Below are 11,965 nucleotides of genomic sequence, written 5' to 3'. Positions count from 1 at the left end.
TAGCTCATAGAATTTATACTAACATTACGTATTATGTATATGCATGTGCTTAAACCTTGCTTTTTCAGTGCTGGGCCTGTTCTTGAAGACCAACCTGCTATGCTTGTTTTGTTTTATATTTTATGTCAGTTGATCCTGCCTAGTAATAATGAAAGTAAAATCTAAATTCTAAACCAAAACCAGCAGGGTTTAACCCAGCATTCTCTACCCACTCTATGCACATCTGTTCCCAGCAGTTCTGAGCTTTTGTGGAGAAGTCCTGAGCTAACAGAAAGCATCATTGTTTTAAGTTTCAGCTCTTGTAGCACTGTTGCAACAATTAGCAGTTTCTGAATTAATGGTTGCCAGTTAAAATCCACCTTTAGCAACAATTTTGAAATCCTTGACTATGTGCCATTAAAAATGCGAAGACCAGGAGAATAAAACATCCCCTAGAAAATGTCGTGTGAGCAGGAAGTTGCCCAAGAGGTAATGTGGTCAAATGTGGTCTTGACCCTAAAATGGCAGTTGAATGTGTGCCAGAGGAGAGGCTGTTGGTGCTGAGGATTTAAAAATAAAATACTACAAAATTATGGGCCAAATTCTTCTAAAATCAGTCTTGTTTATTTACCATCACTCCCCCAACCCCTACCCATGGCCAACACACGCAGACACAGAAGATTGAAGAGGTCAGTCCCACTAATCTGTGATATAGTTTGGAAATAATAATAATAAACACTTGATAGGTACATGCTGTGTGCTAGGTACTATCTTTATATGTATTTTCTGATTTATTTACCCTTGCTATCCAAGCAGTGTTATTTCCTCCTACTGACAGAGAGGGAAACTGAGGCACATTATAAGCAAGTCACTAATCAGAGGTCAGATGGCCACTGAGTAGAAGAATTGGGATTTGGGCCCAGGCAAGTCTAATTTCAGAGTTCTGCTTAACCACTGCTCAATCAGATGGAAAATGAGTATTTTAAAATTGAGTACATCAAGTATATTTGATAAGGTACTTTTCAAGGAGTTTTTGAAACGGCATTAGTTTGTGCTTTTCCCAATAGCCTACTCACATCCCAAATGTATCTTCTTGAGATTTTTTCAGCTTACTCTAACTGAAAAGCATTTCATGACTGAAAATAAACTTCTTAATGAAAGATCATAAAGCGTCTATGACTTTGAGTTTAGGCAATATGAAATATACCAGGTAGAGAAACTCATTCTTACAATTATTATTCATATTGATGAAGTCCCAGAACCTAGGTCAGGTTTGGTGGGGTGAAGTTCGGAGCCCACGGCTAAAGAAAGAATTCTTAAGACGTCTCTGGTGCAAAAAGGTGGTTTATTAGAGCATGGAGACAGAAGCCGTGGGCAGGCGGAGATGCAGCTGCCCTGGGTTTTGAGGGATGGCAGGTTATATACCTTGCCGTTGGGGGGGTGTAAAGGGAAGGGAGATTCTTGGTGGGGTGTTATGATCCTGCTATCATTTACATTCCCTTCTACCTCAGCCTCCTCCAGTTTATGGTGGGAGGGAGACATTAGGGCTTCAGGAACTGAGAGTTATTTGCCTCTGGAAATTTGTGCTATTGATAAAGTAACCTCCCTGTTTGTAGATCTCTAGAACATCTGTAGAGCAAGGGAGATTCCTGTTCTGCAGGATTGTGATCTCTGCAAGTTAACTATTTATCATTTTATGGCAGTCAGGGGTGCCTGAGGAATGCTACACATATTACGGAGGGGAGCAGGTGGAGAGGGAGTGCAAGGCGCCAGCTTTTGCTCTGTCCTCAGTCAGCCTCCTGCTCCATCATCATTACCCCCTGAACAATTTTGACCCTTAAATCTTTAAGGTGGTTGAAGGTGGAAGGTCTCATCTTCTGTAACTTCTTCCTGCTGAATAGGGGTGTAGAGCTGTCCCTACCTGCTTGGGTCAATAATGATCTGTGTAGGAACGTATAAGGGAGTTACGAAAGGTGGAGACAGCTGAATCCAGCGCTGACAGTGAAGAGGCATCCTCGTGCGTGATAAGGATCGTCTGTCGTGGTGAAGTCATTGCAGCGATGGAGTCTTGGCACCAAGTAGAGAAACATGGAACAAAGCAACATATTAAAGTTAACAAGGCAATAAGAATGAGAAGCCCGAAAAGGAGATTTGGCCGTAGCCCTCCTCCAAACCAGGAACTTAACCAATCACTGAGAGAGAGAAGGATCTGTCCTCAGTCAGCCTCCTGCTCCCTCATCAATATGGGCCAGTGATAAGTAAGTAACTTTCATGTAATACATATATGATAAAAGCTTACAGTAAAAAATGAGTTTGACATTCTCAATGGTGGCTTTTATTTTTTACACCTGAATCTCACTGTTATAATTCTAATATTAAATAATACCTTCCTGCTACTATTTATGAAGCATGTGCAGCCACTGCTCAAAGAACTTTACATGTCTGAACTCATTAATTAAATCTGAAATGACTATCTGTAGCCATGCAGTGAATTATTCTGAAGGTAATGAAACATCCTTAAGGGGTTTGGAACATCCTTATTTATTAAAACCGAACAAAACACTAAGCTGTACCTCCTAAGGGAGGTAACTCAATTTTCCCAGAACTCCACATTTCTAGTCTTTTAACTCCATATCTTATTATGCATATAGAATGTACCACAGAACATCTCAGATCACAGTTTAACACTGACTTGCTTCAAATTTCAGTGACATCAGCCCTGACAAAGCACCAAATTTCAAGCCTAAGGAATTGCTTCTTCCCTTTCACTAAGAAGCTGCTTGCTCTCTGAGGCATGGCTATCGATGGCTCAAGAAACCTTACCAGGGTAGTGAAATTAAAGATGCTCTTGTTACTCACATAAACATGACTCTCTTTGGAAAATTATCATGGGACACCCAGGGTGACTCAGTTAATCACTCCACTCTTGATTTTGGCTCAGGTCATGATCTCAGGGTTGTGAGATCAAGCTGTGTCGGGCTCCGTGCTGACTTTGGAGTCTGCTTGAAATTCTCTCCCTCCCTCTCCCTTTGCTCCTCCCCGCACTTATGGGCTCTCCCTCCCTTTCGCTCTCTAAAATAAATAAATAAATAAATAAATAAAATCTTAAAAAAAAAAAAGGACAACGATATGAAAGGTGCTTTGTATATTTAGAAAATCTTAAAAACCACACCCAGATGATCTCTTTTTAAAGCCATCACCCATACTGATATATGATGCATTTTCCCGAGTTTGTTTAATAATTTCCTGAATTTACCCATGTTGTTTACCTCTCTGGGAAAAAAAGAAAACAAAATCAAAACAAAGAAACTAAGTAAGCCTGGTTTTCCTTCTCAGTGTCAATGGTAGTGGTCATTAATGGTCATTTTTATCACTATTAGTGAAGAGAACGTAAATCGGGATTAATGAGACCTAGATTCCAGCTATGGTTCTGCCATTAACTAACTCTGGGACTTGGGACAGGTCTCTTAATGTCTTTGCATCCTTGGTGTTTTTATTTGCACTGAAGAGGTTGGAATAGGTAATTTCTTAGGGCTTATTCAGTGCCAAAACTTTTCAGATCTATCTTAAAATGATACATATTTATCCTCCCTAGATTTCGGTCAGTAATGGATATAATCACCAACATTTGATCAAGGAAAGGGGAAGGCCCCCCATTGTTCTAATCCATAGGAAATCTGCCTGGAGCATGGCAGAGCCATCAGGCAACATCTTCCCAAAGCACTGTTGTCACTCACCATCCATGGCCAGTGAGCTAGGGCCATTCCTCTGCTGAGGCATTTCCAAGCGGTTCTCCTTAGAACTCTCTCCTTTGAGCTTCTGGAGAAATAGGGAGTCCATGGTCAAATTCCCTTGGAAGACACTATCTCCCTTTTGGAGATTCACAATGTGTGTTAACACACTTAGCACTCTTGAGTAGTCCTGAATTAAAAATACTAGTTTAATTTTGCTGACCCTAGCATTTCTCTAGCTTTATTTGGTAATGGAGCTGTTTCCTTTGTCACAACTACCAACATTCCAGGAAGAACAAAATCTCTCAGAATAGGACATTTGAACTGTTATTCCAGAGTTGAAGATTGCAGAACCTTTGTGTGACCTTTTTTCTTTGGAAAGCACAGGAAATTATCAGCCCTATTAATTCATTTAATGAATGCTTACCAATATTAATTCATTTAATGAATGCTTACCCTCTGGTAGATGTTTTCCATAGCTACTTTCCTTCCGAATAGCCCTAAATAGAGTGCCTTTCATCTCTAATAGGACAAAGAGCACCCATTCTCACCAGTAAGTGTGGCCTTCCTCCTTTACATTGAGGAATATTTCCTTGCCTTTAGATATTCTTATTAGTCCCTGGGTTCTTTGACACCTTTTAGAAACCTGAAACTGGTATAAGACAAACACAAACATTCTTAGTACTTAAAGGGCTGGCTTGGAATAGTTGTTTTTTTTTTAGTTTTACCTAGTTTTTTTTTTTTTTAAATTTCTTTTCAGCGTAACAGTATTCATTGTTTTTGCACCACAACCAGTGCTCCATGCAATACATGCCCCCCTTAATACCCACCACCTGGCTCCACCAACCTCCCACCCCCCCACCCCCTCACCCCCTTCAAAGCCCTCAGATTGTTTTTCAGAGTCCATAGTCTCTCATGGTTCACCTCCCCTTCCAATTTCCCTCAACTCCGTTCTCTCCATCTCCCCATGTCCTCCATACACTATGGAGTGTTATGCCTCCATCAGAAAGGATGAATACCCAACTTTTGTAGCAACATGGACAGGACTGGAAGAGATTATGCTGAGTGAAATAAGTCAAGCAGAGAGAGTCAATTATCATATGGTTTCGCTTATTTGTGGAGCATAACAAATAACATGGCGTGGAATAGTTTATCTATTAATGTCTTGGAAGACAGTTCTCCATTGGTTTCTAGTATTTTCACACATCTTATTAAAAAGGCACTGCCCGTCTTGTAAGCAAGGCCCTTTCTTCCAGACTGTAAAATTCAGGGATACTTACAGAGTGAATAGTCTTAGAAGATAAAGAAAATGTCTCCCTCTGGAACAAAAGGCAATCAAACCTACTGTCCAGTATAATAATGTTTCTCTTCAGAGGAAGAGGCAAGCATACTCACACTTGTTATAAAACATTCACATTCCCTAAGCTTATAGTTCCTTTCCTAGAGCACAAACTATTACTGTGTTGGGGCCCAAGTAACCAACACAAAAATACTAATACTCCTATAGCACAACCTATTACTGTATTGGGACTCCAGTAACCGACACAAAAATGCTAATACTCTGGCTTCTGCTTTTGCTGAGTAATGAACTTTCATCTGATCCAGGAGTTTCCTGTCTTCTATCACCATCCAAGAAACTGTGGTGCCCCCCCCCCGCCTTTTTTTTTAGCTTGCAAGGGATAAAGTCTCAGATTCTCCACAGTTCTGACAATAACTGGCTTTTCCCTCCCCCTATGAATTGGACATTGGTAAAATAAGTTTATATCCTCAGGTGTTCTCCCTCCCCAAATCATCCCCAGTCTTGTGACTATTCTCTTCTCTGACTGCCTCTCTAGGCCTGTTGTAGCATTTATGGTTGTCTCTCCTTGTTTCTGAGGTTCTTTCAGTAGAGGGCTATTAGAAGTGATGTGCTCTGATCATGGAATTTCAAAGAAAGACACAGGAATTCTGCTCAGCATGATAACATTTCATTAAAATGATTAGAAATTATTTAAATGTGATCTCGTTTTTCAAAAGAAATTGAAAAATTAATCCTCAATGAAAAGGAAGTACCATCTTATAGTAAAGAATGGACGTGTGTGCGCGCGCGGGCACAGGGCGGGGTGGGGGTAGGGGGTGCCAGGGAAACGTCCAAGTTAATTGCACTGATTGCTTCCAAAAACAATGTAGAAAAAGACTTGAGTTCAGATAAGATAAATTGCTTCACGTTACCAAAGGAAGGATCATTTTACCACAACATAAAAACAACCATAGCCTTATTTAGGAGACTGAAAACGTCCAGATTTTCTTGAACAGTCTGATCTGATGTCATTTCACATTAGCTGTTGAGTTCATTGGCTAAACCAGAAGTCAAAATTGTGCTTTCTATAACAACGCTTCCGATCAGCTGCTTTGAAACAATCAGAATATGTTTGCAGGGACTTTAGAAATTGGTTTGGAAACCCAGTCTGGAAATCATAAGTGGTAGTCTGATAACGTGCTGCAGTGATCTGAATGCCACAGATAGGGTGTAAAGTAAGCTTTGTTTAATACTCTATAGTGCCAGGCACCATTTAAGCATTTCACATGTATTATTTCACTCAACCCATGTAACAATACCATAAAATAGGTACTGTCACTGTCCCCATTTCACAGATGGAAAGGATGGGGCACTGATGGGTAATGTCATTTGCCTAAGGTCAAGCGGCTAGTAAGTGGCAGAGCCAAAAACAGAATCCAGGCAACCTGACTCCAAAGCCTATACTCTTATGACTCCCTTTTTACTTTATAACATCACAATATTTTAAACTGCTGGAAAAGTGATTTTTCCCCCTTAGAATGCTTAAAAGAAATCGACATCGATTTTTACTTTTTCTGATTTTTATCTCTAGATTATTATCTTCTCAGATATAATGTTTCATTTTTCTATGAGGAATACACCTCAGGACCACTAAGGGTGAATTATGTCTGTCATCAGCCCATGTGGACAGAGAAAGGAGATACTATGTAGCCCACTTGAGTGGGGAGACACTCCAGTTAAGCCACCTTGAAATCTTCCGTGTAAGATTTTGATTTATCTTTAATTCCTAACATGAAATCTTTTAACAATCTGAAAGACTATAAATTTAATAATCTAAAAGAGAGTTTTCTCTTTAAGTCTGTATTGAGAGAAAAAAAAAACACAACAATATATTAAAAGTTATTAGTTCTTTATTTGGGCAAGCTTTAATCTTTCATGATCAGGAGTAGTAAGTAATACCAGATCAACCACAACTGCCACAGTCCCCAGATGGACACATTGTGACTCTGTCTAGACCAGCAATAGCATCACAATGCTTGCTTTTCCTCAAATCAGACTGGTCCCTTATCCCCTCCAATCTCCCAAGGAGCATGGAGGTGGGAAGACTAGGGGACTTTGGCATGCTTGAAGGGGAACAGAATTTTCAAAATCTTGGAGGACCGCTTCTTAGAATGGTGAGGACAGCCTTTATAGATTGCTGCCCAGTCTCTGAAATTCCAAAATATTTCTGAAAACTAGAGATAGCAAAGTTAGGCAGAACTTTCTGCATGATTAGATCTGTTCAGCATTCTGAAGACAAATGGCATGGTACAAATTTCAAATGTGAGAGGGAGATGCACTTCTGTGCACCCTGCCAACATTTTCAGAGGAAAATGAGGGAGTCAGCATGGTCTTCGCAAAACAACTTTTGTGGAGATTTTTCCCTCTTCCTGTCAAGGTTTTGAAAAGCCAAGAGTTGAGTGGAGATTCCTGCCTGTCTGCTTCTGATAAATAGAGTGAAGCTAGAGGTTCAAGAGAAGCACAGATGAGTCCATCTTCCAATCTTTCTGGGACCTCAAGCAGCTGCACAGAAGTATTGTAATTCCTTAACTAAAAGGATTTGGATTTATCTTGATTTTAACTAGCACTGCTTAAATTAAAAACAACAACAACAACAAACAAACAAACAAACAAAAATACCATAGAACTGAATTCTTACAAACCCAATTTTTTTTTGGCAAAAAAATTCCCAAATGTTACAGTTGGGTTACTCTGAGGGAACCCCGCCATCAAATTTGCATGTGCCTTCAGTGGCTTCACAGCTCTTCACCACCTCCTTGATTTTGTAAGTATCTTCATCCCCCTTCTAATTTCTCTCACTTTTCTTCTCTCCTCTTTCTCTTCCCCTCCCAACTGTATTGGTCTTTTTTTTTTTTTTTTTTTTTTTTTAAAGATTTTATTTATTTATTTGACAGAGAGAGATCACAAGTAGGCAGAGACGCAGGCAGAGAGAGAGAGAGGAGGAAGCAGGCTCCCTGCCGAGCAGAGAGCCCGATGCGGGACTCGATCCCAGGACCCTGAGATCATGTGAGCCGAAGGCAGCGGCTTAACCCACTGAGCCACCCAGGCGCCCCTGTATTGGTCTTTAAATGCTCTATCCAAATCCTTGCTCCGTGAAGTGTTTCTAACACTTTATTTTCTGAAAACTCTTACAGTAATTAATCATTTTTTAGCTTCCACAGCTGTGAAAACTTAGATAAGTTGCTTAGCTTCTCTGAGCCTCAGTGTCTCCATAGGTAAATGGGGATAATTACAGTAGTTTATAGTGTGTTGAGAGGTTGAGGTGATTTAATATGTGCGCCTGATCCTAAATATGCAATGTGTCAATTTTTATTAATATTCAACAGTTAATTATATATTCTCTTTTTTGACACTTTATATTTTTTTCGTTTCCCACATAGTTGAGGTTCAAAACTTATTTGTTGACTTAATTATTTTAACATTGAGTCAAAGGGGGAGTATTTCCTTCACATTTTTAAAAAAATAAATTCACATTAAAAAATAAATTAAAAAAATAAATTAAACTTAAAAATAAATTTTAAAAATAAAAAAAATATTTAAAACAATAAATCACATATTTTAAAAAATTTAAAAAGAAAATAAAAAATAGGGGCACCTGGATGGCTCAGTGGGTTAAGCCACTGCCTTCGGCTCAGGTCATGATCTCAGGGTCCTGGGATCCAGTTTCGCATCGCATCGGGCTCTCTGCTCAGCAGGGAGCCTGCTTCCCTTCCTCTCTCTCTGCCTGCCTCTCTGCCTACTTGTGATCTCTCTCTGTCAAATAAATAAAATCTTAAAAATAAAAATAAATAAAATAAAAAATAAATAAATTGCTCTGTTGAGCAGTGTCTGACTCTTGATCTTAGCTCAGTTCTCTGTCTGAGGGTCGTGAGTTCAAGCCCCATGTTGGGCTTTATGTTGGGTGTGGAGTCTTCTTAAAAAAAAAAATATGAACTGATAAACATGAAGAACTGCCACTTGCCAGTTTTCTTAAAAGCCAAAATCTTGATGCTTGATATATAAATTTTTTAAAGAAGTAAACATAATAAAATATTTTTTATACTTTTGTTTCTATTTCAACATATCACCCATGATATATAAAATAATCATTAGTTCTCTTCCCCCAATCGAAACCCATGAAATTATTTTTTTGAGAAATTCTTGTGTAAAATATCATGTTGCAGAACTTCTGTGAATATAAGTGATTCAGTGTCTTTTGTTAATGTTATGGGAAAAGAGTATTCACTGAACATTTTGAAATACTGCTTTTATTGTTTACCGAAATCTGCCTGTAGGAAGAAATAGCCAGTTTTAACATATCAATGTTGCAAGTTCTTGTTGTACCTGATTTCCACAGGGGTGCATTCCATCAGTCCCCCAGCCACTTCAGGAATTTGTGATCTGCAGGGGGAGGGAGGGCCTTGAGCTCCAAAGAGAACACATTTCAAAAGTGCGTTTGAAGGGTAAAAATTGACCGTGTTAATTTTAAAACAGAAATAGTTCAGCCATTTGAAGACAAGAGAAGTCAACATTTTTGTTCAGAAGAATAATGGAAATACGGCCTTAAAAACCAGGGCAGAGGTGCTGAAGGTTGCTCAGGAGCTAAAATACTAAGATCTTTTCTGCTAGTTGAATTTTCAAGGTTTAGAACACAAAGCTCTGTGAATCACAAAGGAGCTAGTTTATCAGTATTACTTGGATTTCTTTAGAAAGTAGTTTAACCCTTCAACTAGTCTTCTCTAGTCTTCACAAAGTAGTTTGTAATGGAGACAAAACTTTGAATTGAGGAGCGCACTGGCAGGAAGATGAGATTGGCTGAGGCAGTTTCCACTTTCTGCCCTCTTGCAACAAGGATTTGCTTTTGGCTTGCACTGGTCTGAGGTACCCAGATGGAATTATCTGAGAAGGGGAAAACTTGTTCCTGGTGGAACAGGAAATGCAATGGCTGAGGGACAGGCACCAGGGACCAGAGATTGGGTATTAAGTCAAGATCCTGGACTCCTCTGGTCAAGATAGAGAGCTCTGTGCATGTTAAAAGTGAAAATGGCATAATCTGTGTTAACATCCCATAGTTTGGAGGCATGATGATGAAGGAACACACATGGATTTGTGGCACATGGAAAATGTGTGCACAGGAAAAGGAGACCTATGATTTTCTAAACTTAGGACGACATTCATTCTTTGCCACCACATTTGCAACACATTTTGCCATGGCCATGATTGACCCTGCATTGTGGTCCTGGCCTTTGCATATCACTGGAGGAAGTTGATGAGTTATAAATTATAAAATTCTTTTTAATTACTCCAGTGCTATGTTTATGGGTCCTGGGTTTGTCCCTTTGGGGTGGAAACCAGAAAATTCTCAGGATAGCAAAGCCCGCCAAGCATATAAGGCACTATGATTGCGTCACTGCAGAAGATCTAACAGGTGTGTGATAAAGATGTACCATTGGTCTCCTTGGATGAACAACTGCTATGGTTCCCAAAATCATGCTTCCTCCACACTGTTTCTCCTTGAGAACCCCTGGGTTGTATTCATGCTGCCTTCATCTTTGTTATGACTATGTTTACACAGCTTTATAGTTGGCTCTCCTTTGGGAGAAATATGCTGAAGATTGATATGAATGCAGCTTGGAGAGATCCTCTCCAAGGATCCTCTCCAATTATTCCCTTCAAGTGAGCAGCATTGGCGGTCACCTTGTTTGCCTAGAGATTAACTTTAGGAACAACCATTGCTGTTGGGATGTTATTTTGTAACCAGATGAAAACAATTTTCACAAATGAAACTTCTGTTGAATCCTAGGTTGAAAAAAAAGCTAAAGATCAATTTCAATATTACCAACTAGATGAGGTTTTACCTTACGATATGGAAGTAGATGGAAGAACTTTAAATGGGTATTTACATGGTCAGGGTCCCTGAAGGAGATGGGCTAGAGTGGCCAATTACAGAAGGCTGTCACCAATAGAACTTAACAGTCGAACAACTGAGACAAAAAACAGATAAAAGAGTCAGAATTGGGGGAGCCTGTGTGGCTCAGCCACTTAAGCATCAGACCTGTGATTTCCACTCAGGTCATGATCTCAGGGTCGTGAGATTGAGCACCAAGTTGGATTCCGCATAGGGTGTGGAGCCTGATTGATTCCTTTTCCTTCCCCGCTCCCCACCATGGACTCTGGTGGGGGGGGGGGAGGAAGAAGAAGCATTCAGTATAAAGCAATAGAAGATTCAAATGGTACTTGCTATCCTTTGACTAAAGGAATCAAAAGGAATGAAAACCTTCTTCACAAGCCCCTTTACTGAAGAGCTTCAAGTAAAGATATGGAAAAGGGAGTTCTTTTCAGCCATGAGATGGTTATGATACTGATTGCTTAGAGGTAAAATTCTTGATGATTCATTTGATAGAAGGTGTTTCAAAAATAAGAGTTTGCTTTTCTAGAAAGTGTGTGGAGAAGTAGCTGTGTGATGCTGAAATAGATCAAGCCCCAGAGAGTGAGAAGAAAAGTAGATAACACACAGTTAAAGTAAAATTGTTCTTTAAGCCCTCTCCATTACACAAAAATTATAGATGTTACTAAAGAATTATGCAATGAACCTACTCTGGTCAAGGTGTGTTTTTTTTTTTTTCCTCAAAGGTGCCCTAGTGCCATGATCTAAATATTTTTATTACCATTTTGAAATGGGAGAAGCCATTCTGCTTATGCCTTTGATTTCCTGCTCCTCTTTGCCACCCTTCTTTACCCCAAAAGGAAAAACACGTTACAAAATATAAGTTGTTGCGTTGTCCCTGGGATTATTTTTACGTGGTTGCACACTATGGACAACACCTGCAGATATAGTGATGCTTTTACCCGTTTCCCCAGCTGACATTTCTTATGTATTATTCTAAATACTACAGAACTTAGTATGTTAGGTTCAACACAAGCTTAAATTTTATTA

General features: G+C 39.5%; 1 pseudogene; it reads left to right on the top strand.

Moving 5' to 3' along the window:
• Window positions 1-10,238: 10,238 nt before the first annotated feature.
• Window positions 10,239-11,538, top strand: LOC131810033 (palmitoyltransferase ZDHHC6-like; annotated as a pseudogene).
• The last annotated feature ends 427 nt before the right edge of the window (window positions 11,539-11,965 follow it).

This window comes from Mustela lutreola, chromosome 10 (genome assembly GCF_030435805.1).
Source record: "Mustela lutreola isolate mMusLut2 chromosome 10, mMusLut2.pri, whole genome shotgun sequence".
In the NCBI taxonomy this organism is placed as follows: Eukaryota; Metazoa; Chordata; class Mammalia; order Carnivora; family Mustelidae; genus Mustela; species Mustela lutreola.
This window is presented reverse-complemented; position numbering and strand designations above follow the sequence as displayed.